The sequence below is a fragment of the Hyperolius riggenbachi genome, chromosome 3 (genome assembly GCF_040937935.1).
Source record: "Hyperolius riggenbachi isolate aHypRig1 chromosome 3, aHypRig1.pri, whole genome shotgun sequence".
NCBI classification, from domain to species: domain Eukaryota; kingdom Metazoa; phylum Chordata; class Amphibia; order Anura; family Hyperoliidae; genus Hyperolius; species Hyperolius riggenbachi.
The window spans coordinates 60428838-60454730 of record NC_090648.1 but is presented as its reverse complement, the minus strand read 5'-3'; the positions used below and the strand labels follow the sequence as shown (position 1 = coordinate 60454730).

General features: G+C 48.7%; 1 protein-coding gene and 1 long non-coding RNA gene across 3 annotated transcripts in view; one reads left to right on the top strand and one right to left on the bottom strand.

Annotated features, from left to right (window-relative positions):
- Positions 1-25893, bottom strand: part of LOC137562635 (uncharacterized) — a 66445-nt gene that overhangs the window by 18886 nt on the left and 21666 nt on the right. The window contains exon 1 of one of the 2 annotated variants that reach the window (XM_068274156.1): positions 904-963. The exons of the other annotated variant lie outside the window; for it this stretch is intronic. The gene's annotated coding sequence lies outside the window, so the exon portion shown is untranslated. Of the gene's footprint in view, positions 1-903; positions 964-25893 lie in introns of those variants that run through there. 2 annotated transcript variants of the gene reach the window in all.
- Positions 1-25893, top strand: part of LOC137562639 (uncharacterized) — a 45591-nt gene that overhangs the window by 3537 nt on the left and 16161 nt on the right. The window lies entirely within an intron of this gene.

The following is a 25893-nucleotide window of genomic DNA, read 5'->3' as shown; positions in this document are numbered from 1 at the left end:
AGTGACAGTGTTACACCAGTAAATGCACATAAGTGACAGCGTTACCCCAGTATAAGTGACAGCGTTACCCCAGTAAATGCACATAAGTGACAGCTTTACCCCAGTATAAGTGACAGCGTTACCCCAGTAAATGTACATAAGTGACAGCGTTACCCCAGTATAAGTGACAGCGTTACCCCAGTATAAGTGACAGCGTTACCCCAGTATAAGTGACAGCGTTACCCCAGTATAAGTGACAGCGTTACCCCAGTAAATGCACATAAGTGACAGCGTTACCCCAGTAAATGCACATAAGTGACAGCTTTACCCCAGTATAAGTGACAGCGTTACCCCAGTAAATGTACATAAGTGACAGCGTTACCCCAGTATAAGTGACAGCGTTACACCAGTAAATGCACATAAGTGACAGCGTTACCCCAGTATAAGTGACAGCGTTACCCCAGTATAAGTGACAGCGTTACCCCAGTATAAGTGACAGCGTTACCCCAGTATAAGTGACAGCGTTACCCCAGTATAAGTGACAGCGTTACCCCAGTATAAGTGACAGCGTTACCCCAGTAAATGCACATAAGTGACAGCGTTACCCCAGTATAAGTGACAGCGTTACCCCAGTAAATGCACATAAGTGACAGCGTTACCCCAGTATAAGTGACAGCGTTACCCCAGTAAATGTACATAAGTGACAGCGTTACCCCAGTATAAGTGACAGCGTTACACCAGTAAATGCACTTAAGTGACAGCGTTACCCCAGTATAAGTGACAGCGTTACCCCAGTATAAGTGACGGCGTTACCCCAGTAAATGCACATAAGTGACAGCGTTACCCCAGTATAAGTGACAGCGTTACCCCAGTAAATGCACATAAGTGACAGCGTTACCCCAGTAAATGCACATAATGTTATACCTGGTCAGGAGGGTGGGGGACTATTTGCAGAGGCTGGGGAGGGGGGCCCCCATCATGCCCTCACCTCAGTGGACCCCCCTCCTGTTATGCGCGGCGCCGAGCGGGAGATACAGCTAGCTATAGTCTCCGGGAGTCCGGGCTGCAGCAGACACTAGAGCTTCAGCCGACTGGTCCACTTCTGTCTCCTCCTCAGCAATACCGCTCTGCACGCACTGAATCAGGAAGTAGTGCGAGCGGTATTGCTGAGGAGACAGGAGTGGACCAGGCGGCTGAAGCTCTAGTGTCTGCTGCAGCCCGGACTCCCGGAGACTATAGCTAGCTGTATCTCCCGCTCGGCGCCGCGCATAAAAGGACCCCTCTTTTTATCATTCCCTGAGGTGAGTGAATGATAAGTCTCTTGCCCCACGCTAGAGCCGGTGTTGGAACACCGGCCCTTGATTCAGGGGGGCTTTCTGAGGGGCTTACAGTTTTTCAGCTGGGGCTTCAGCCCCGGCAAGCCCCAGTGTAGCGCCGCCACTGACTGTTGAACTGTGTGCTCAGCAAGCAGTTACCAGGCAGCAGTGATCAGTTACCAGGCAGCATTGAGCAGTTACCAGGCAGCATTGAGCAGTTACCAGGCAGCAGCAATCAGTTGCCAGGCAGCAGCACGTAGCCGTAGCTCCCAACTGTCCCTCTCTCGGAGGGACAGTCCCTCTTTGGGAACTAAATCCCTCTGTCCCTCTTCCTTCCTCACTTGTCCTTCTTTCAGGACTGATCTATGTAAATATACAGGGGCGTAACTAGACATCACTGGGCCCCCCTGCGAAACTTTGGATGGGGCCCCCCCGCGAAACTTTGGATGGGGCCCCCCCACCCCCCTCGCTTTCTGCACAGGAAAACTGAGGACCAATGTGTTTTCCCCATGCAGATAAAAACACTTCGACTTAAAGGAAATGTCAGGCAATCTATGCTACCCCCAGATCTACTTACCCGGGGCTTCCTCCAGCCCCTTGCAGCTGACAAGTCCCTCCCTGTTCCCAGTACATACATACACACACAGCCTTATTATTTTACTACATGAGAGCACATGCTATATGGAGGGACAACCATGACCTGCTGAACATAAGATATAGTATCAATGTAACTTTGGCAAAACATTCAGAATGTGGGCAGCACGGTGGCGTAGTGGTTAGCTCTCTTGCCTTGCAGTGCTGGGTGCCTGGTTCGAATCCCAGCCAGGGCACTATCTGCAAAGAGTTTGTATGTTCTCTCCGTGTCTGGGTTTCCTCCGGGCACTCCGGTTTCCTCCCACATCCCAAAAACATACGGATAAGTTAATTGGCTCCCCCTAAAAATTGGCCCTAGACTACAGTACTTACACTACATAATATAGACATATGGCAATGGTAGGGATTAGATTGTGAGCTCCTTTGAGGGACAGTTAGTGACAATATATATACACAGTACAGCGCTGCGTAATATGTCAGTGCTATATAAATACTTAATAATAATAAATAATAATAATGTCACTGATTGATACTGTTATTACAAGAACTTGGACTCAGTATGAGACAACAAGCTCTCAGCAACAGTAATGCTGGGCAAACACGGCTCCAGAATGCGCCGGTAGCGCTGCTAATCAGCGGTTTGTTTGCTCCCATTATTCTCCCCGCCGGTATCGAGCGCAGAATCGATCCGGCGGGGTATCGGACAGGACGGAAATTATCAATCGAGCCATCAGCGGCTCAATTGATAATTTCAAACGAACCGTGTATGCCCAGCAGAAGACATCAATCTCCACTCCATTGTTGTAAAAGTATTCAGAGGCCATATAGTAATTAGCCCATGTAATAAGAATCTAGGAATCCTTTTGCTGAAAAGGGAAAGTCTACAACTTTTTTTCAAAATGTGACTCCTTTGTAAGGTTGTACATCTAGTCATCAGAACTTTGCAGCAGTGAAAGACAGATGTTTTTTACGAACCCCAGGGAGCAGGGACAGTGTACAAATTCCAAAGTGTGTATGAGTCCTTATCTGTGTGCTGGACACATGCAGTCATTATAACAACGGTGTGAGAGCAGAATACGTTTTTTTTCTCCATGCCCTTAGCTGTCAGTCTCTAAAACTTTTCCCCCCACGGGCCCCCTGTGGCTTCTGGGCCCCCTTGCAGGGTCCATTGTTACGCCCCTGTAAATATATATATATATATATATATATATATATATATATATTTCTACTGAAAAATGTATTTAATTGACTCTAAACTTTATTCCCATCCTTTACATTGATATATTTCTTATGTTTAAATGTTAATATGACGGTAAATGAACCAGGGTGGAAAGGGCCAGTGTGGTTTGAATTCTAAAACAACATATTTTTCTTATGAAATCTTTATGGTATGCGTGATTAGGGATGTGATGGGGGTGTGGTTAGAGGTGTGGCATGGGCGTGACTTAAGTGTCCCACTTTCTAATCTCAAAAAGTTGGGAGGTATGCGTAGTTGTGAGAGTTTGAGAGGCTTTTCACTGCCTCGTGGAAAAATGAGGCCATAGGGCTAGTTCACACTCGGCGCTTGGAGCACCGCTTGCCCGATATCGCAGAGAAATTTGAGGGGAAAATTTTGTGATTCTGCACAATTTGCGCTTGTGTTCCCATTCAACAGAACGAGAATCACAGCATAATCGCCCCTGAAATGCTGCATGCAGCGCGTTTGCGAATGATCAAAATCGCAAATCCTGCAGTGTGAATGTATCCATAGGGATACATTAGTAGCAGCGCTTTGCTGATCGCCGGCGATCAGCAAAGCACTGAAAGATCACCAAGTGTGAACCAGCCCTATGTGAGCGTTCTCACATGAGCGATTTGCTTTGCATTGAATCGCAAACGCGACTCCTGCATCATTTTCTGAGTGTTTGTGATTCAATAGAAAGTATAGGGAAATCGCAATGCGCTTTGAGTTGCGATTTCCCGAGTGCTTTCATGAATAAATACATTGTATGGGCGTGATCGCAGCGGCATCCCCAGGACCGCCATCTATTTAGTCTGTACAGTGCTGCGATCTACGGCAGTGCTGTACTGGGGACAGCCATGTCACACGGCTGTCCCCTGGGATGGCAAGACAGCGATCCACTGTCATAGACTGAAACCTATGGCAGCCGATCGCACTGATTGGCTGGTGGGGAGAGGGAGGGCTAAAAAAATAAAGGAAAAAAATACACATTTTCATTATGAAAAAATAGAAATAAATATTTGTAAAAAAAAATTAAACATCCTGGGAGCGATCATAGCCCACCAACAGAAAGATCTGTTGGTTGGCAAAAAAGGGGGGGGGAATCACTTGTGTGCTGAGGCCTTGAGGGCTGGAACCCACTAGAGCGATTTTTTGAGCATTTAGGGAGCGTGAGACGTCGCTAGCGATTTCCCTAAATGTTCTGCTAATGTAAATGGATGGTGCAAATTCCACAGAAGCGATTGCGATTAGCAAAATCGCAAGCGCAGGACATGCAGCATTTTGTTAGCGTTTGTGCTTCAATGCAAAGTATATAATCACTGGCGTAATCGCTCATCAAAACTTGCACAGAGCGATTTTGCTAGCGTTAATGTACACTGTAACAAAATTACAAATAATTGAAAGGACCAATCAGACTTTAAAACGCTAATCACTACACAACTGCTGGCAAATTGAATGATTACACTTTCTAAAATCCCTAAAACGCTCATGAAATCGCTTACAAACTGCTCATACAAAATGCTAGCGATTGCGATTAGCGATAGCGTTTTGTAGTGGGTTCCAGGCCCCAAGCTGCAGTGGCCTAAAAAATGGCCTGGTCACTCGGGGGGGTTTAAGCCCTAGTCCTCAAGAGGTTAAAATCGCATGCGATTTTTCATTTGCTAAGCCTTCATGAAAATAAAGCAAGTCAAGAGGCTGTGTACACAGTGGTGCAATCTGATTTTAGACAATCACAATCGCAGTGACTGCAGTGCTTTTTGAGTGCTTGTATTTGTGAAGTGCATAAAAAAAAAAGCAATGCATGCGATTTTCATTGCAGTTTTTTTTGTCAGGTAAACAATCAGGATACCAGAAAAAGATAGCATCAGCAAAATTGCAATTGTATCACCAACACACAGAAATTGCAAGTAGAATTTTGAGTAAAAAATGCAATCGCATCTGCGTTTGCGCTTGGCGATTTTCAGTGTGTACAGGCCCTTATGCTTTCCTATGGGACTGCTGTATTTCCAGATCAATGTGGGATTCTGTATACAGTGGCTTGCAAAAGTATTCGGCCCCCTTGAAGTTTTTCCACATTTTGTCACATTACTGCCACAAACATGAATCAATTTTATTGGAATTCCACATGAAAGACCAATACACAGTGGTGTACATGTGAGAAGTGGAACGAAAATCATACATGATTCCAATTGTGCAGGAGGGGAGTGACATCAGAGCGCTGCTGCAGGTTGGGATCCCGGAGTGGCAAGTCCCCAGCCGCCACTATTTTTCCCGCAGGGCGATCCCAGCACTGCACCGCTCTGCCATGGAGAACGTGGGCCGCGCGCTTTATCACGCTGTCAGTGCGCGGATCCACATAACCATGGATTCCTGGACCAGCCGGTTTGGGACAGAGCGCTATCTGTCCTTTACGGCCCACTGGGTCAGCCTGGTGGAAAGCCCGAGCGAGGAAGCAGCAGGTCCATCCTCGGGCACAGCAGCACCAGTCGCCCACTACGTGGTGCCACCGCGCGGGGTCAGGGGAGAAGCAGCAGCTCCCACCGCCAAGAGATCCCATCTCTCCAGCAGCGTGATGGCCCGCCACTGCCAAGCGCTGCTGGAGATGAAAAGCCTGGGGAAACACTCCTCGACGGCAACTAACGTGCTCCGGTACCTCAGGGAGCAAGAGAGGACGTGGCTGACCCCCAGAGGCCTCACTGTGGGATTGGTGGTGTCCGACAATGCCGCAAACCTGCTGTCTGCCATCAGCAGTGGAGACTTGCTCCACGTCCCTTGCTTGGCCCACGTCCTGAACCTGGTGGTGCAAAAGTTCATGCGCACCTACCTGGGGATGGAGGAGCTGTTAGAAGCGGCGCGGAAAATTGTGCGCACTTTCCGCCGCTCAGCAGCTGCCACAGCAAAACTGGCAGACATCCAGCAGCAGGAGGGCCTGCCACGACACCGCCTTATCATAGATGTGCCAACTCGCTGGAACTCCACCCTGGCGATGTTGGAGTGGCTGGTTGAGCAGAGGAGGGCTGTCAACCGGTACATCTATGATGCCACTGTCGCCGGCTCCGGCAGCAGAAGCAGCACCACACTCCAGCTCCTCACCAACGCGCAATGGGGGCAGATGCAGCAGGTCTGCTTGGTGTTGGCTCACTTCCTGCAGGGAACCAACCTGGTGAGTGAACAACGGGCATCCCTCTGCCAGTGGGTGCCCTTTGTTTGTCTGCTGGACAGGGCACTTGGCGATTTGGTGGATTTGGGAGAGGAGGCCCTGAAGCAGCTGGAACAGCAGCCGCCTGTGCAGTCCACTGCTCCGCAGGTATTTGAGTCCCTGGAGGAGGAGGAGGAGGAGGAGTTGGAGGTGCTGGACGTTGCTGCTGGGGGGGAACATCGGAGCGCAGCAGCAGTGGTGCGAGGGTGGAGAGAGGAGGAAGAGTCTCAGGGGCAAGAGGAGGAGGAGGAGGACGCTGGCCCTGATGTCTCTGTTAGACGGTCCACCCTGTTCCCCATGGCAGTGCACATGCTGCGCTGCCTGCGCACAGACCCCAGGGTCAAGCGGATGCAAGCGAGGGAGGACACCTGCATCAGCATGATCCTGGACCCACGGCTGAGGGGGAGGTGGGATCAGTTTCTGCCTGCCAGAGACCGTGAGCAGCGAGCAAGGGAGTTGCAGGAGATCCTTGTTCGGCGACTGGAGGAAGCCTTCCCCCCGCCTTCCACTCCCTCTGTCCCTGTCCAGCAGCCAGCAGCACAGCAGCAGGTGCCTGTGGCCAGCAGCAGCAGCGTCAGGCGCCCAGGAGAACTGCTGTCATTGACACAGGCGTTCTACATGAAGGTACAGCAGCCGAGAGAGGAGGTGCGGGCAGCAGCCACCTTCGGTGAGAGTCACAGCCAGCGCATGATCCGGATGGTGGCCGACTACATGGGGTCCTTCAGTGGGCTTGACACCGGCAGCGAAGAGCCTGTGGACCCCATGAAGTACTGGGTGGAGCGCTTGCACATCTGGAGGGAGCTTGCGCAGTACGCCCTGGAGGTATTGTCTTGCCCCCCCTTCCAGCATGCTGTCTGAGAGGTGCTTCAGTGCGGCCGGCGGCGTGGTCACCGAGAAGCGCTCTTGTCTGTCCACAGAGGGCGCGGACAGACTGACATTTTTGAAGATTAACCAGGCCTGCATAGAAGGCACGTTCCTGGCACCTGTTGTCGGCGAAAGGAGGACATGAGGTGCCTGCCTGGGAATTACAATACATTGCCTGCTGCCTGCCATACGTGACGACTCCTCCTCCTCCTGCTGGCCTGCTGCATTGATTTACCTATGAATTTATTTATGTATTTATTTATTGTATTTCTACCGGACTCCTGCTGCAGGCCTGCTGCATTGATTTACCTATGAATTTATTTATGTATTTATTTATTTATTGTATTTCTACCGGACTCCTGCTGCGGCTGCTGGCCTGCTGCATTGATTTACCTATGAATTTATTTATGTATTTATTTATTTATTTATTGTATTTCTACTGGACTCCTGCTGCTGCTGCAGGCCTGCTGCATTGATTTACCTATGAATTTATTTATGTATTTATTAATTTATTGTATTTCTACCGGACTCCTGCTGCTGCTGCAGGCCTGCTGCATTGATTTACCTATGAATTTATTTATGTATTTATTTATTTATTGTATTTCTACCGGACTCCTGCTGCTGCTGCTGGCCTGCTGCATTGATTTACCTATCAATTTATTTATGTATTTATTTATTTATTGTATTTCTACCGGACTCCTGCTGCTGCTGCTGGCCTGCTGCATTGATTTACCTATGAATTTATTTATGTATTTATTAATTTATTGTATTTCTACCGGACTCCTCCTCCTCCTGCTGGCCTGCTGCATTGATTTACCTATCAATTTATTTATGTATTTATTGTATTTCTAAAGCGGCAACATATTACACTGCGCTCATTTTCATCCTGCTGCTGTCAGAGGTCCCACCGCCAGGGTCCACACTATGCATTGCCTGCTGCCAGTGCCACACATCACTCCACCTCCTCCTGCTGCTGTTGTATTTATCCTGCTGCTGTCAGTGGTCCCACCGCCAGAGTCCACACTATGCATTGCCTGCTGTCAGTGCCACACGTCACTCCTCCTCCTGCTGCTGTTGTATTTATCCTGCTGCTGTCAGAGGTCCCACCGCCAGGATCCACACTATGCATTGCCTGCTGCCAGTGCCACACGTCACTCCTCCTCCTACTGCTGCTGTTGTATTTATCCTGCTGCTGTCAGAGGTCCCACCGCCAGGGTCCACACTATGCATTGCCTGCTGTCAGTGTAATATTCCAGGACTGGAAAATATAGATGTTCCCCTTGCGTTCTTGACGGAAAAAAATTCTGCTGAGGAAGTGGTGAAAGCCATAGAATGTCTTGCTGTCAAGAAAATGCCGGGTCAGGATGGACTGATGGCAGAAGTTTACAAAATCTTTCAAGATATTCTGGCTCCTGAGTTAGCAGAAGTGTACAATCGCAGCCTTGCAGAGGATGAGCTTCCTCCCTCTATGAGAGAATCAGCAGTTATACTTCCGTCAAAGGGTAAAGATTCTTCAATGATTGAGAATTGGCGGCCTATCAGCCTTCTCAATGTTGACCGAAACATTCTGGCTAAAGTAATTTTTTGGCGTTTGAGCCAGGTGGCAAATGGAGTACTTTCTCGCCAGCAGCATTGTTCTGTCCAGGGGAGGAGCACTTTTTCAGCCGTATTAACGGTCCGGGAGATTCTGGAGAGATGCAGGGCTGCTGGTTGGGGAAAGTACTTACTGGCGTTGGATCAGGCAAAGGCTTTTGATCGTGTCAATCATGAGTATCTGTGGATGCTCCTTAGTAAATATGGTCTGCCGGGAAGGTTTATCAATTGGCTGAAAGCTTTGTATAAAGGTGCTGAAAGCTTCCCGCTTGTCAATGGTTGGGTCGGACAGACCTTTGAGGTTAGATCAGGGGTACGCCAGGGGTGTCCTTTGAGTCCCCTGCTATCAGGGTTGCCAACCGTCCGTGAAAGTACGGACTGTCCGTCCAAATGACCCCCAAAATCCTGTGTCCGTCTCTGCCCGTACTTGCTAACAGGCGTCCGTCCAAAATGTTTACTTTTTGCTGCAATGCGCATGCGGCTGTAGAAAACTGCAAATCTCCCGGGCAGCTCAGCTAGGAATCCTCTGTCCCTCCCCTCCAATCACTGACAGCCTTCTGTGAATGGCACCTTTCTCCTGCCAATAAGAAGAGAGGGGCAGCCAAGCCAATCCCACCCCCACCACGCCTGTCATCTCCTGTTTACAATCCAGGAGAGGGAAGCACGTGGTGATGAGCAGAGACTCCTGGAGCTGCTGGGTGCCGCTGCTGGGTGATCCTATCCTCCCCCAAGCCTCTCTCCTCCAGCATGACACACGGAGCACTGCAGCAGCCACAGCCAGCTGAGCCAGGTAACAAGTGTGTGTGTGGCTAAGCCTCAGGCAGGCTCGCTTACTTAGATGATCATCTGCTGGCTGCACTTAACGGACTGAATGTTATTGAAGCCAGTGATAAACTGCTTGAAGGGTCAGGAACAGGGTCAGTCAGGGATGGAATGTAAAGGGTGGGAGTCCTGCTGTGGCTGTCTTCCCCCAGCTAAAAGTGGCAAGCAGGCAGCTAGTTTTACCCTCCATTTACTGCATTGTAAAGGCCTGGATCTGACTGAGCTGCCTGCATATGATCATCTGATCACAGTGTAATGCCCCCCATTATCATCTACAATCACACTGTTGAAAATAATGGGATATGAATACCTGTCTTAGTTTCTGCAGAGATAGTTGTCTCACTGTTTGTGCCCCATTCGAATGTAAAATCCTTCTGCTACTCAATGTACTATATGCCCTTCACCTAACACTTTACCATGCCCATGTCTGTCTCACTTTTCCTCCAGTAGTGGCCTCGCCTTTCTGTCCTGTGTGCTATCATCCACCTCTCCTCTCTCCCTCTATCTTCTAGCTGTCACTTTAGACCTCTGCAGGGCAGCATTGTATCTGGCAGACCTCTGTAGAGCACTGTTGTCTGTGGCAGACCGCTGCAGGACAGCATTATGTGTGGTAGACATCTGCGGGGCAGCATTATGTGTGGCAGACCTCTTCAGGGCAGCATTATGTGTGGCAGACCTCTGCGGGGCAGCACTGTGTGTGGCAGACCTCTGCGGGGCAGCACTGTGTGTGGCGGACCTCTGCGGGGCAGCATTATGTGTGGCAGACCTCTGCGGGGCAGCATTGCGTGTGGCGGACCTCTGCGGGGCAGCATTATGTGTGGCAGACCTCTGCGGGGCAGCATTGTGTGTGGCAGACCTCTGCAGGGCAGCATTGTGTGTGGCAGACCTCTGCGGGGCAGCATTGTGTGTGGCAGACCTCTGCGGGGCAGCATTGTGTGCGGCAGACCTCTGCGGGGCAGCACTGCGTGTGGCAGACCTCTGCGGGGCAGCATTGCGTGTGGCGGACCTCTGCGGGGCAGCATTGCGTGTGGCGGACCTCTGCGGGGCAGCATTGTGTGTGGCGGACCTCTGCGGGGCAGCATTGTGTGCGGCGGACCTCTGCGGGGCAGCATTGTGTGTTTTTGACCTCTGCGGGGCAGCACTGTGTGTGGCAGACCTCTGCGGGGCAGCATTATGTGTGGCAGACCTCTGCGGGGCAGCACTGTGTGCGGCAGACCTCTGCGGGGCAGCATTGTGTGCGGCAGACCTCTGCGGGGCAGCATTGTGTGCGGCAGACCTCTGCGGGGCAGCATTGTGTGCGGCAGACCTCTGCGGGGCAGCATTGTGTGTGGCAGACCTCTGCGGGGCAGCATTGTGTGTGGCAGACCTCTGCGGGGCAGCATTGTGTGTGGCAGACCTCTGCGGGGCAGCATTGTGTGTGGCAGACCTCTGCGGGGCAGCACTGTGTGTTGCAGACCTATTCGGGGCAGCACTGTGTGTGGCAGACCTCTGCGGGGCAGCATTGTGTGTGGCGGACCTCTGCGGGGCAGCATTGTGTGTGGCAGACCTCTGCGGGGCAGCATTGTGTGCGGCAGACCTCTGCGGGGCAGCATTGTGTGTGGCAGACCTCTGCGGGGCAGCACTGTGTGTGGCAGACCTCTGCGGGGCAGCATTGTGTGCGGCAGACCTCTGCGGGGCAGCACTGTGTGTGGCAGACCTCTGCGGGGCAGCATTATGTGCGGCAGACCTCTGCGGGGCAGCACTGTGTGTGGCAGACCTCTGCGGGGCAGCATTGTGTGCGGCAGACCTCTGCGGGGCAGCATTATGTGCGGCAGACCTCTGCGGGGCAGCATTGTGTGCGGCAGACCTCTGCGGGGCAGCACTGTGTGTGGCAGACCTCTGCGGGGCAGCATTGTGTGTGGCAGACCTCTGCGGGGCAGCATTGTGTGCGGCAGACCTCTGCGGGGCAGCACTGTGTGTGGCAGACCTCTGCGGGGCAGCACTGCGTGTGGCGGACCTCTGCGGGGCAGCATTGTGTGCGGCAGACCTCTGCGGGGCAGCATTGTGTGTGGCAGACCTCTGCGGGGCAGCACTGTGTGTGGCAGACCTCTGCGGGGCAGCACTGTGTGTGGCAGACCTCTGCGGGGCAGCACTGTGTGTGGCAGACCTCTGCGGGGCAGCATTGTGTGTGGCAGACCTCTGCGGGGCAGCACTGTGTGTGGCAGACCTCTGCGGGGCAGCACTGTGTGTGGCAGACCTCTGCGGGGCAGCATTATGTGTGGCAGACCTCTGCGGGGCAGCACTGTGTGTGGCAGACCTCTGCGGGGCAGCATTATGTGTGGCAGACCTCTGCGGGGCAGCACTGTGTGTGGCAGACCTCTGCAGGGCAGCATTATGTGTGGCAGACCTCTGCGGGGCAGCACTGTGTGTGGCAGACCTCTGCGGGGCAGCACTGCGTGTGGCGGACCTCTGCGGGGCAGCATTGCGTGTGGCGGACCTCTGCGGGGCAGCATTGCGTGTGGCGGACCTCTGCGGGGCAGCATTGTGTGCGGCAGACCTCTGCGGGGCAGCATTGTGTGTGGCAGACCTCTGCGGGGCAGCACTGTGTGTGGCAGACATCTGCAGGGCAGCACTGTGTGTGGCACTGGCAGGCTTCTGCAGGGCAGCATCATGTGTAAATTTAGAAGGACGGTTTCACTTTTTATTTATATAGTGTATTTATAAAGCGCCAACATATTACGCAGCGCTGGACATTAATTTAGGTTACAGACAATATTTAGGGGTGACAAACAGCAATATGACAATACAGGAATACAAGAAAACCAGATCACACAGCACAGTATGAGTACCAGGTAATGCTTAGTCAGTCACTGGATGGGAGCATGGAGATTAGGCAAGTCGAGTTCACTCACATCCATAGGATGGGTGTACGGTAATGGAGGTGCATGATCAGGTAAGGGACACAAGGAGGACCCTGCCCGAAGGCTTACTGTCTAGAGGGAGAGGTAGGGACACAAAAGGTAGGGGGCCAGAGTGAAAAGATGAGTTTTGAGGGCCTTCCTGAAGATGCTGAAGGATGAGCCTTATGTGGTAATCACCTGCTTCAGCTGTTTCTCTCCTCCTGAAATTCACAAGAAGTTTCTTAAAAAGCCGCTATTGACTCCGCCCCTGACTCCACCCCCTGTCCGTCCAAACCTTGGGGTGTCCAGATTTTTTGACCATTTTGTCCAGGAAAAATAAGAAATTGGGTTGGCAACCCTGCCTGCTATATGCTTTTGCCATTGATCCTTTCATATGAAGGATTGAGGGTGGGGCTTTGTGTGGGGTGCCGTCGGGCATTGCTAGTGTGCCTCCTCTCAAGGTTGTGGCCTATGCGGATGATGTGACTGTGGTAATCTCTGGGCAGGAGGAGGCGGAAGGTGTCTGTGCGGAGGTTCCCCGTTACTCATTGGCATCAGGTACAATGATCAATCGGGACAAGTGTGAGGCTTTCTGGATGGGCAAGGAAAATGAGAGCTTCTTACTTCCGGTCTCTTTTCCAGCACCAAAGGAAAAGATTAAAATACTTGGCATAGAATTTGGCCCGGGTGAATATGGTCACCAAAATTGGGAAAGCAGACTAAAGTGTGCCGAGGCTAAGGTAGTCCGCTGGAAAGGTTGGCGATTGACTTTCAGAGAAAGGATTGACATAGTCAAGACCTATCTGATTCCAATTATGTTGTATGTCAGTTTTGTCTGTATTTTGCCAGTGTCTCTTCACACAAGAATCTACAGCTTGTTTTTCCAAATGCTTTGGGGAAACAAGATGAACCACGTTAAGAGGAATGTCACCTATCAATCAAGGCAGAAGGGTGGCTTAGGGATGGTCAACCCGGTGGTTTTCTTTTCTCTGTTATTTATTAAACACAATATTGGTAAAATGTATGCGGAGGAACTGCTTGGATGGATGGGTATTTTTCAGTCCTGGTTTAGGCCTTTTCTCAGACAATGGGAAAGTGGTGGTTTAGTGAAAAGACTGAGAGCTGGTCCTGGCTATCTTCCGGCCTATGTTGCACCATGTCTGAAAGCAATGAGGCAGTGGGAACTAACGAGGGAGGAGATCACTTCAATCCCTAGGAAATCCCTGGAGGAGAGAGTGATTGAGACCTTCTTTAAGGACCCATTGGCCCTGAGAGATTGCCCAAGCCCAATTATGGAGGAGGGTTTGCGCTTGCTATGTTCTCCTAGGATTCCTAACAAATTCAGGGACTTGGCTTGGCTTTCCTTCCACGGCAGACTCTTTGTTAGAGGAAACTTGAAGTTCATTGGGGATAGGGATTGTGGTTGTCCTCATGAGGAGTGTGGAGGTGTGGAGGAAACCATGGACCATTTCCTAGTGGACTGTTCCTTTAAGAAAGAAGTATACAAACAGGTGGGAAGGGCTTTGGGTATTCCTTTCCTAGAGCGGCTTAGTTATGCGGAGTGGACATATGGGGCATTCAATAACCGGGGGTCATTTAATTTGGACACTTTATTTTTAGTTAGTCTAGTGATTCGGTATTACACTTGGAATGCACGGTGTCAAATTACGATCCATCAGAAAGTCCTCCCTGTCCAGGTGGTGGTGCATGGCATTATTGGTGAGGTTGGGAAAATTCGGGGTCTTGAGGAGGGAAGGTTGAGTCGGGGGGAGTGGTGTCTGCTTTGGCGGAACATTAAGCCTCCATGACTTGACCAGACCTCCCCTTTGGTGAGCTTTCTTTTTCTCATCATGTAGTTAGAGGATCTAAATTGAGGAATGGTTTGCAAGCATGAGGTGGTGTAAAGTTGCTTAGTCTTTCTTGCTGGAAGATAAAGTGTATATAAGAATTGTAATATAGTGTATAGTAAGCCCAGGTGGCAAGATTATGCTGGAAATCCGTAACTTAAAGTATAAGTTTGGAAGCATGATTAAGTTAAGTTGATTTCAGTCTCTTACAGGTATGGACTAATTATAGACTATAAGTACTAAGGTACTTAAGGCGGGAAGCCTAATGTTTTGTTATTTATTGGTTATTTTTATAATTTTTCTTTGTATATATGTTGCAGTCTTTTAATAAAAAGAATAACTATGCATTGCCTGCTGTCAGTGCCACACGTCACTCCTCCTCCTACTGCTGCTGTTGTATTTATCCTGCTGCTGTCAGAGGTCCCACCGCCAGGGTCCACACTATGCATTGCCTGCTGCCAGTGCCACATGTCACTCCACCTCCTCCTGCTGCTGTTGTATTTATCCTGCTGCTGTCAGTGGTCCCACCGCCAGAGTCCACACTATGCATTGCCTGCTGTCAGTGCCACACGTCACTCCACCTCCTCCTGCTGCTGTTGTATTTATCCTGCTGCTGTCAGTGTTCCCACCGCCAGAGTCCACACTATGCATTGCCTGCTGTCAGTGCCACACGTCACTCCACCTCCTCCTGCTGCTGTTGTATTTATCCTGCTGCTGTCAGAGGTCCCACCGGCAGGGTCCACACTATGCATTGCCTGCTGTCAGTGCCACACGTCACTCCTCCTCCTACTGCTGCTGTTGGGTTTATCCTGCTGCTGTCAGAGGTCCCACCCCCAGGGTCCACACTATGCATTGCCTGCTGCCAGTGCCACACGTCACTCCACCTCCTCCTGCTGCTGTTGTATTTATCCTGCTGCTGTCAGTGGTCCCACCGCCAGAGTCCACACTATGCATTGCCTGCTGCCAGTGCCACACGTCACTCCTCCTCCTACTGCTGCTGTTGTATTTATCCTGCTGCTGTCAGAGGTCCCACCGCCAGAGTCCACACTATGCATTGGCTCCGCCCCTAGGAAGTCAGTGTGAGTGTGGCTGCTGAGGAGAGAGGACCTCTCCTGCTGAGCTCCAGAGGATCCAGGTGCTGGAGTGAATCCTTGGAGTCTTTCTGCTTGTGATCTGGGACCCTGTCAAGGCCGAGTCGGAGAGGAAGGGAGTAGGACTTCGTTGGAAGGATTTGGGCTCACCTGGGCTAAAAAGCTCTAGGGGGGCCTGGGTCAAGAGAAGCATTCCTGTCCTCTGAAATGGAGGCTCATGAAGCTAGTGGCAGCGGTTTTTCAGTCAGTGAAACCGTAAGTAAAACGGTTGAGTGGCACCAAAAGGTGAAGAAATCTAAGGACACATTAAGGGATTTGCAATTCGAACTTAAGAAGCGTATAAACAAATATGGCCAATCATGGAAGCCAGCCTTTTTGGGGACAAATCCACAGCTGGTTAAGCTTAAGTCTCAAATAGATGAGCAAAGTGCATTACTAGCAAAGTTAGAAGAAGAAGGCGGTATGTTCTCAGAGGGTTTAAAATGCCAGAAAAGATTTGAAAGCATGAAAGAGGAGAAAGCAAAGGAAATCATGGAAGAAAAAAAGAATAAAGATGAGAGTGCTTTGAGAAAGGTTGCACAGCCAGGAGAAAACCTGGTATCTGCAGTGACTCAGCAAAATGCAGCAAGTTCTATGGGAACTGAGGCAGCCTCTCATGTGACTGAAACAAACAACAGTTTCTTTCAGCCTGTTCAGAGTCCAATGAATAGGTCACAGTTTATGAATAATATTCCCTTTCAATATGTATCAAGCATGCAAAGTGTTCCTAGTCCTTATCAGACTTTTGCTGGGAATTTAAATAGGAATTTTTCAAATGCACAGTATATGCAAAATCAGATGAATTTTTCTAACATGCAGAGTTTTCCTTTTTCCCAGCCTTCTCCTCTTTTTCCTTATGTATCCCAGAACATTAACCCTAATGTTAATTATCCTAATGTGGTTAATCCCTTCCCAGTTTGTTCTTCCCCGTTTGTGTCATCCCCTGTTATGTCATTTAATGATGAGCATTTCTTTTTCACAGGAAAAAATGACCTTGGGTTGCAGCCTTCTCCAGAGGCTGTGTTGCGCACGGATGGTGGAGCTGGAGAAGCTTCTGTGAGGCTGTCTCAACACCAGCAGGGTGTAGAAGCTTTTGGAGCAATTGGTGGAGTAGGGGAGGGTTTGGGAGCGGCGGTTCAGCGCTCGCAAGGCTTGCCCCTATCCAAAATGGCGGCGGAGGCGGCGGGTAGTGGAGAAAGAGAAACCGGAAGTAAGGTCAGAGGCACTTCCGGTTGTGCGGCGGGGACAGAAGGAGATGGACGCGGTAATCAGAGCGGTGCTGGAGGCGGTAATGTGGCGGTCTGCAAGCCAGGGGGAGCAGGCACAAGTGAAAGAGTGCCTGAAGCCCCAGATGGTATTAAGGAAAGAACAAAGGAAGGCGGAGGAAATGGAGATGCGGAAAAAGGTAAGGCAGTGGCATTTGAGGCTGCAGCCAAGGCTTTTTTGGAGAAAAATGGAAAAAATAAGATTGATGAAGAGAATATGGAAATATCAGAGCAAGGGAAAGGGGGTGGTATGAGGAATCAGGTGCAAGCAAGCAAAAGAAGGAATGGAGAGGATCAGGTTGGAGAAGGGAAGAAAAGGTTACTGGGGACAGGGGGGAAGGATGGGGAAAAAAATGTGGAAAATAAGGATGATAATAATATGCCAATGGGGAATAAGCAACAGGTTGTGCAAAGTGTACAGAATGTGGTAGTGGAGCCAAAAGTTGGAAAAAGTATATCTTATGCTCAAATGTTGGAGAAAAAAGTTGATGTTGGTGAAACTGTTCCCAGAAATGATGAGTATGGTATGTCAGCCAGGAATCGTAGGAATTTAGTGCGAGTTTGTTTTAAGAATAATGATGGTATAACATACACTCGTAAAACGTTTATACAATTGCTGATGAAGATGGGTTTCAAGGCGGTGGATTTCTATGCCATTTTGGCTCCTGAAAACCCCCCCTCTTTTTTTGATGTTAGCTTCTTGTCCCCGATTGGTCTGGACACTTTCTGGGAAAAATATGAGGCTTCCTGGAAAAGGAGTGAGGAATGGAAAGGGCTGTCTCCCCAGACTGTGTCCAGGCAGTCGTTGGACAAGAGGATAACGATCGTGGTCCCGAATGAATCCATACCTGTGCATGATTTATTAGTATGGCTTAAAAACTATGGAGTCCCATTGACGGCTCCAAAAAAGGTCATGGATGAGTTCGGGATCTGGGGGGGTGGTTGGGAGCTAATGGTAAGATTGAGCAGAGTGGGGGATGTTGTAAAACATATCCCCACATCTGTTTTCATCGGTAGAGACAGGGTGACGGTTTTTTATCAGGGACAGCCTCGGGTATGTCACAAATGTGGATCACGTAGCCATTACAGCATATCCTGTAAAGAACTTAAATGCTCGAGGTGTCATGCGCTAGGTCATCTGGCGAAGGATTGTAAAGATATCAGATGTAGCATTTGTTTAAAAATAGGCCATCCCTATTCACAGTGTCCAGAATCCTTGTCTAATATGGGGGAAGAGATTCATAAAGAAATGGAGAAAATATTACAAGAGAATGAGGCTGAGGTTGTTCCTGATGGAGAGCCGTCACAGTCGGAATCCGCCGTCTTGAAACCCCAGACCATCATTCCTCCATTTTTGTCAGTTTTGAAATCCGCAATTCCACCTCCTCCTCCGCCTTCCTTAATGATTGTGGGTGTCAAGTCCCCTGAGACACCTAAAGGGGAAGAAATGGAGCATGTATTTAAGATTGATGATCTTAATAAAGAGAAAAACATATTTTCTGTTCCCAAGGGGGATGTTTTAGTGAAGGAGAATAACGTTGGGAATAAAGAAAAGGGGGAAAAGATTGTGGAAAAGAAAAATATGGTTAAAAAACCTGAAGTTGCAGGGGGAAAGAAAAACCCTGAAACAGAAAAGAGTAAAATCAAACAGAAAGTGGTGGAAAGAAAAGAGAGGGAGGAGTTGGGGTTCACTACAGTAATGAGTAAAAGAGAAAGGAGGAGAATGTTGTCAGAAAAAAAATCGAAAGAGAAATTGGAGGAGATCAGAAGGAGTGAAAATATCACCACAGATAATAAATATGTAGCCTTGTCTGATCAAAGTGATAAGGAAGAGGGGGAATCCTCAGTTGAGAGCATGGAGTTATCTTCTTCTAAGGAAGAAGGAAATTTAGGTTAAGAAAGGGTAAGCAATCTTTCATTTATCCTGATGGAGGTTCCCCCCCCTTTGAAACTAGCAACCATTAATGTTGCTAGTATGAGATCTGTAAGTGCTCGTAAGGAAGCCATATTTTTTCTCGGACAGTTTGATGCCGACATTTTATTTTTGCAAGAGACCAGGCTTCAAACGTTGTCAGACATTCAGGAAGTCAAGAGGGATTGGCACTTTGGTCCCTCTTATTGGTCTCTTGCGGCTGAGCCTTATACTGGGGTGGCGGTCCTTTTTAAGACCGATATGGTAACTTTCCGGCGGGTAAGTGAGATTGAGATGGGGCGATGTTTGGTCATGGACGTCTCTGTGAGGGGGCAGGATTTGAGACTAATTAATATCTATGGTCCTCAATCCGAAAAGGAGAGGAAGCGCCTCTTCACAGAGATCAAGCCATTCCTATTTACAGCCCAGGAGGTGGTCTTTGGTGGTGACTTTAATACCGTAGTTAGGCTTAAGGACAGGAGAGGTGCCAAGACCCGCCTGGGCTATGATAGTAACTTTTTGAATAGTATGGTTAGGGATGCTGGTCTGGTGGATGTGCATATAAAGCACATCCCAGACGACACGGGTTTCACGTATTTCTGTGGAGAACGAAAGAGTAGGATAGATAGGTTTTTTGTTAAAGAGAGCTCTGCTACTTCATCCCCTGGGGTGCGGGTGGTGGAGTTCTCGGATCACTGTATTCTGTCTATGGTGTTGAATGTTTCAGATGTCCCTCCTAAAGGAAAGGGTATCTGGAGATTGAATTCGTTGTTATTGAAAGAAGAGAGTGTAAGACAATCGTTCAGGGATTTTTTTCAGGCACAGGTTACTTTGCTGGACTGTTGTGACAGTAGGTCTGAGTGGTGGGAGATGGTTAAAAAACGGGCAGTAGGTCTTTTCAAGAACTTAGCAAAAAGAAGAGCTTTTGGTAAATATGTTGCCTACCAACGTCTGAGGCGGAAACTTGAAATTGCTGTTTCGGGGGATGGTGATCCTGTAGAGATCAAGAGGATCAAGGATTTGTTGCGCAAAAATCAGTATGATCGGCATACTTCTTTGCTTCTGGAAAGGGATTATGGGAAAAATCACTCACCAGACCCTTACCAGAATTGTAAACAAAGTGTAGCAGTTAAGATCATTTATGGTCTCAAAGATAGTACGGGATCCCTGGTGAAGTCCAGAACAGGGATTCTGGAAATCGTGGGATCCTTTTATGCAGATCTTTTGGGTAGCAAATCCCTTGATGAAACAGTGATGGAATCTTTTCTGAGTGATATTCCAGGACTGGTGAATTTGGATGTTCCTCTTGCGTTTTTGACAGAAAGAATATCTGCTGAAGAAGTGGTGAAAGCCATAGAGCAGCTTGCTATAAAAAAGACTCCAGGGCCAGATGGCTTGACGGCCGAATTTTATAAGGCTTTCAAGGACATCTTAGCTCCTGAATTGGCAGAGGTTTACAATCGCAGCCTTGCAGAGGATGAGCTATCTCCCTCTATGAGAGAATCAGCAGTCATTCTTTTATCAAAGGGTAAAGATTCTTCAATGATTGAGAATTGGCGGCCTATCAGCCTTCTCAATGTTGATCGAAAGATTCTGGCTAAAATAATTTTTTGGCGATTGAGTCAGGTGGCAAATTTTGTACTTTCTCGCCAGCAGCACTGTTCTGTCCAGGGGAGAAGTACTCTTTCAGCCGTATTAACGGTCCGGGAGATTCTGGAGAGATGCAGGGCTGCTGGTTGGGGGAAGTATTTACTGGCGTTGGATCAGGCTAAGGCTTTTGATCGTGTCAATCATGAGTATCTGTGGATGCTCCTTAATAAGTATGGCCTGCCGGGGAGGTTTATTAATTGGCTTAAAGTTTTATATAAAGGTGCTGAAAGTTTCCCGCTTGTCAATGGTTGGGTTGGACAATCCTTTGAGGTTAGATCTGGGGTGCGGCAGGGGTGTCCTTTGAGTCCCCTGCTATATGCTTTTGCCATTGATCCTTTCATAAGAAGGATTGAGGGCGGAGCGTTGTGCGGTGTGCCGTCGGGCATTCCTGGTGTATCTCCTCTCAAGGTTGTTGCCTATGCTGATGATGTGACTGTAGTGATCTCTGGGCAGGAGGAGGCAGAAGGAGTTTGTATGGAGGTTGCCCGTTACTCATCGGCATCAGGCTCCAAGATCAACCAGGATAAGTGTGAGGCTTTCTGGATGGGTAGGCAAAATGAGAACTTCTTACTTCCGGTCTCTTTTCCAGCACCAAAAGAAAAGATTAAAATACTCGGCATAGAATTCGGCCCAGGTGATTATGGTCACCAAAATTGGGAAAGCAGGCTAAAATGTGCTGAGGTTAAGGTGATCCGATGGAAAGGTTGGCGATTGACTTTCAGAGAAAGGATTGACATAATCAAAACTTATTTGATTCCAATTATGTTATATGTCAGTTTTGTCTGTATTTTGCCAGTATCTCTTCACACAAGGATCTACAGCTTGTTTTTCCAAATGCTTTGGGGAAATAAGATGAACCACGTTAAGAGAAATATCACTTATCGATCAAGGCAGAAGGGTGGCTTAGGAATGGTCAACCCAGTGGTTTTCTTTTCTCTGTTATTTATTAAAAACAACTTTGGTAGAATGTATGCGGAGGAACTGCCTGGGTGGATGGGTATTTTCCAGTCCTGGTTTAAACCTTTTCTCAGGCAATGGGAAAGTGGTGGTTTGGTGAAAAGACTGAGAGCCAGTATTGATTATCTTCCGGCCTATGTTGCACCGTGTCTGAAAGTGATCCGGCAATGGGAACTGACGAAGGAGGATATTATCTCGATCCCTAGGAAAATCCTGGTGGAAAGAGTGATTGAGACCTTTTTTCAGGACCCATTGGCCCTGAGAGATTGCCCAAGCCCCATTATGGAGGAGGGTTTGCGCTTGCTATGTTCTCCCAGGATTCCTAACAAATTCAGGGATTTGGCTTGGCTTTCCTTTCATGGCAGACTCTTTGTTAGAGGAAATTTGAAGTTCATAGGAGATCGGGATCGTGGTTGTCCTCATGAGGAGTGTGGAGGTGTGGAGGAGACCATGGACCATTTCCTGGTGGACTGTTCCTTTAAGAAAGAAGTATATAAACAGGTGGGTAGGGTTCTAGGTATCCCTTTCCTTGAGCGGCTCAGTTACGCGGAGTGGACATATGGTGCATTCAATAACCGGGGGTCATTTAATTTGGACACTTTATTTCTAGTTAGCTTAGTGATTCGATATTACACTTGGAATGCACGGTGCCAAATTACGATTCATCAGAAAGTCCTCCCTGTCCAGGTGGTGGTGCATGGCATTATTGGTGAGGTTGGGAAAATTCGGGGTCTTGAAGAGAAGAGGTTGAGTCGGGAGGAATGGCGTCTGTTTTGGCAGAACATCAGACCTCCTTGATTTGGCCAATTCTCTTTGTGGTGAGCTTTCTATTTCTTTTTCACTTAGTTAGGAACCCAAAATTGAGGAATGGCTTGCAAACATAGGAGGAGTGAGATTGCTTAGTCTTTCTTACTGATATATGTAAATAGTGTAAAATAGTGTATAGTGTATATAGTGTGATATTGAAGTTGAATAACTGAGATTTAAGTTATTTTGGTTCTTGAGTTTTCCACTTTTCAGGAAAAATGGACTTGATATGAGCTGAATATTAAGCTATTTGAGGCGAGAGGCCTAATGTTTTGTTATTGTATTTATTTTGGTTACTTTCATAATTTTGTATAAAACAAGTTGCGGTATTCTTAATAAAAGAATTACTATGCATTGCCTGCTGTCAGTGCCACACGTCACTCCTCCTCCTACTGCTGCTGTTGGGTTTATCCTGCTGCTGTCAGAGGTCCCACCACCAGGGTCCACACTATGCATTGCCTGGTGTCAGTGCCACACGTCACTCCTCCTCCTACTGCTGCTGTTGTATTTATCCTGCTGCTGTCAGAGGTCCCACCGCCAGGGTCCACACTATGCATTGCCTGCTGCCAGTGCCACACGTCACTCCACCTCCTCCTGCTGCTGTTGTATTTTTCCTGCTGCTGTCAGTGGTCCCACCGCCAGAGTCCACACTATGCATTGCCTGCTGTCAGTGCCACACGTCACTCCACCTCCTCCTGCTGCTGTTGTATTTATCCTGCTGCTGTCAGTGTTCCCACCGCCAGAGTCCACACTATGCATTACCTGCTGTCAGTGCCACACGTCACTCCACCTCCTCCTGCTGCTGTTGTATTTATCCTGCTGCTGTCAGAGGTCCCACCGCCAGGGTCCACACTATGCATTGCCTGCTGTCAGTGCCACACATCACTCCTCCTCCTACTGCTGCTGTTGTATTTATCCTGCTGCTGTCAGAGGTCCCACCGCCAGGGTCCACACTATGCATTGCCTGCTGCCAGTGCCACACGTCACTCCACCTCCTCCTGCTGCTGTTGTATTTTTCCTGCTGCTGTCAGTGGTCCCACCGCCAGAGTCCACACTATGCATTGCCTGCTGCCAGTGCCACACGTCACTCCTCCTCCTGCTGCTGTTGTATTTATCCTGCTGCTGTCAGAGGTCCCACCGCCAGGGTCCACACTATGCATTGCCTGCTGCCAGTGCCACACGTCACTCCTCCTCCTACTGCTGCTGTTGTATTTATCCTGCTGCTGTCAGAGGTCCCACCGCCAGAGTCCACACTATGCATTGCCTGCTGTCAGTGCCACACGTCACTCCTCCTCCTACTGCTGCTGTTGTATTTATCCTGCTGCTGTCAGAGGTCCCACCGCCAGGGTCCACACTATGCATTGCCTGCTGCCAGTGCCACACGTCACTCCACCTCCTCCTGCTGCTGTTGTATTTATCCTGCTGCTGTCAGTGGTCCCACCGCCAGGGTCCACACAATGCATTGCCTGCTGCCAGTGCCACACGTCACGTTTTCAGTTTTGTTTTTTTAAGTACACCTATTTCAATGTGAATTCACTTTAAAAAAACACACAAAAAACCCCCGAATTCACGAATACGAATTTTTAACGAATTTTTAGGCGTAACCTCGAACCGAATATGAACTCGAACCGAATTTCCTGGTCGAAGGCGAATTCGAATGTCATGCGGACCCGAATTCGAATGTACCCAAACCGAATTTTGGTACATCTGAGCATGCCTGCTGCAGAGATCTACAGCTCAGGTGGGGGAATCTGTTCATAGGACAACTATTAGTCATGCACTGCACAAAATTGGCCTTTATGGAAGAGTGGCAAGAAGAAAGCCATTGTTAACAGAAAAGCATAAGAAGTCCCGTTTGCAGTTTGCCACAAGCCATGTGGGGGACACAGCAAACATGTGGAAGAAGGTTCTCTGGTCAGATGAGACCAAAACTGAACTTTTTGGCCAAAATGCAAAACGTTATGTGTGGCGGAAAACTAACACTGCACATCACTCTGAACACACCATCCCCACTGTCAAATATAGTGGTGGCAGCATTATGCTCTGGGGGTGCTTCTCTTCAGCAGGGACAGGGAAGCTGGTCAGAGTTGATGGGAAGATGGATGGAGCCAAATACAGGGCAAACTTGGAAAAAAACCTCTTGGAGTCTGCAAAAGACTTGTGACTGGGGCGGAGGTTCACCTTCCAGCAGGACAACGACCCTAAACATAAAGCCAGGGCAACAATGGGATGGTTTAAAACAAAACATATCCATGTGTTAGAATGGCCCAGTCAAAGTCCAGATCTAAATCCAATCAAAAATCTGTGGCAAGATCTGAAAACTGCTGTTCACAAACGCTGTCCATCTAATCTGACTGAGCTAGAGCTGTTTTGCACAGAACAATGGGCAAGGATTTCAGTCTCTAGATGTGCAAAGCTGGTAGAGATATACCCTAAAAGACTGGCTTTCGGAAACCGTCGGAAATCACGGCGGGAAATGTAAGAATAAACACTGTTTTTCTCGGCGGTAATGTTTGGATTGGCACTGGGCACTTTTGTCCCCTGCAGCCAATCCCCCCTGCTCCCAGCAGCAGCAGCGCGGAAATCTGCCTGCCCAATCACCTGCAAACCCCCCAAACTGCAGAGACGTGACTAGCGCGTCCCTGCAGCTCTAGCTGTTGCCGCTGCAGGTCGGACGTGAAGCTCGCGTTTGCGCGGCATAAATGGTTAATATCTGCGTTTCATACTTTTGTTAAAATTTATGAAAATTACCTCGCAAATTACCTCATAATTTACTGCATGAGGTAAAACATGACTGGAACCTACCAGAATTGCTAAATGCCATTACCTCATGAGGTAAATTCACTCACATGAGGTAATTTTTTTGATAACCCTACCAGAATTGAGGCCATTGTATGAGAATCGCATACAATACTTTCCTATGGAAACACAAAGTTATGTATTTTTGTAAGAACAGATCTAGTAATGCCATTGTTCTCTCTTGTTGAAAGGGCAGATTATAAAAAAACAAACAAAAAAAAAACTGCATGGAAAAAAAAAATACGTATGAAAAAAGAGCAAACACGTAAAAACTAATGAAAAAACGCAAACGCCTATCAACTGCCTTATCAACCAGGGTTGCTCGGGTAGTACTTTTTAAAACCCGCCTGGATCCGGATCCAGGTACCCAGATATCCGGATCCAATTCGGGTATCCGGCTCCGACCTTGCGGATATCCGAGTGAATTCGGATATCCGACCAAATTACCCGCGGGTATCCGACCTATTCGGGTATCCGGATAGAAAAAATGGAAGTGCCCTTTAAATAGCTTTAAAAAGGGTTTTTAGGGTAAATGATGCATGTAGTATCATGTTTTTTTAAAGGGAAACACTAATTTTTTTATTTGGTGGACATAAAATGAAAAAAAAAAAAAAAAGCTGTCAATTAACATCAGGATTAGGTTCCAGACAGCGGTCGTGCAGCCCACATTGTGTCCAAAGTCCAATCGCACAACTGGGACATGACAGTTTTCAGCCCAGACACCTCCAAAAAATGACACCGCAATTGTGTTTTGGGTTGAATATAGGTGGTGGTATCAGCAGCAGTGGCCTGTGGCACCGTGGCAGTGGGAGCCAGCGCCAGCTTGCTTCAGCCTCTTGAACTCCTCATGCTCAACAACATGTTTTTTGGCCAGATGGGTGATGAAGCTGGAGGTGCCATACTTGTAGGGGTCACAACCTCTGCTCATCTGTAGTTTGCACACATTGCATATGGCAAACTTGCTGTCCAATGAGGGCAGAGTGAAAAACCGCCAGATTGGGCAGGTGAAGATTCCCCTGCGGCCTCAATGGGATGCTGCGGCTTTTCTCCCTGTGGCG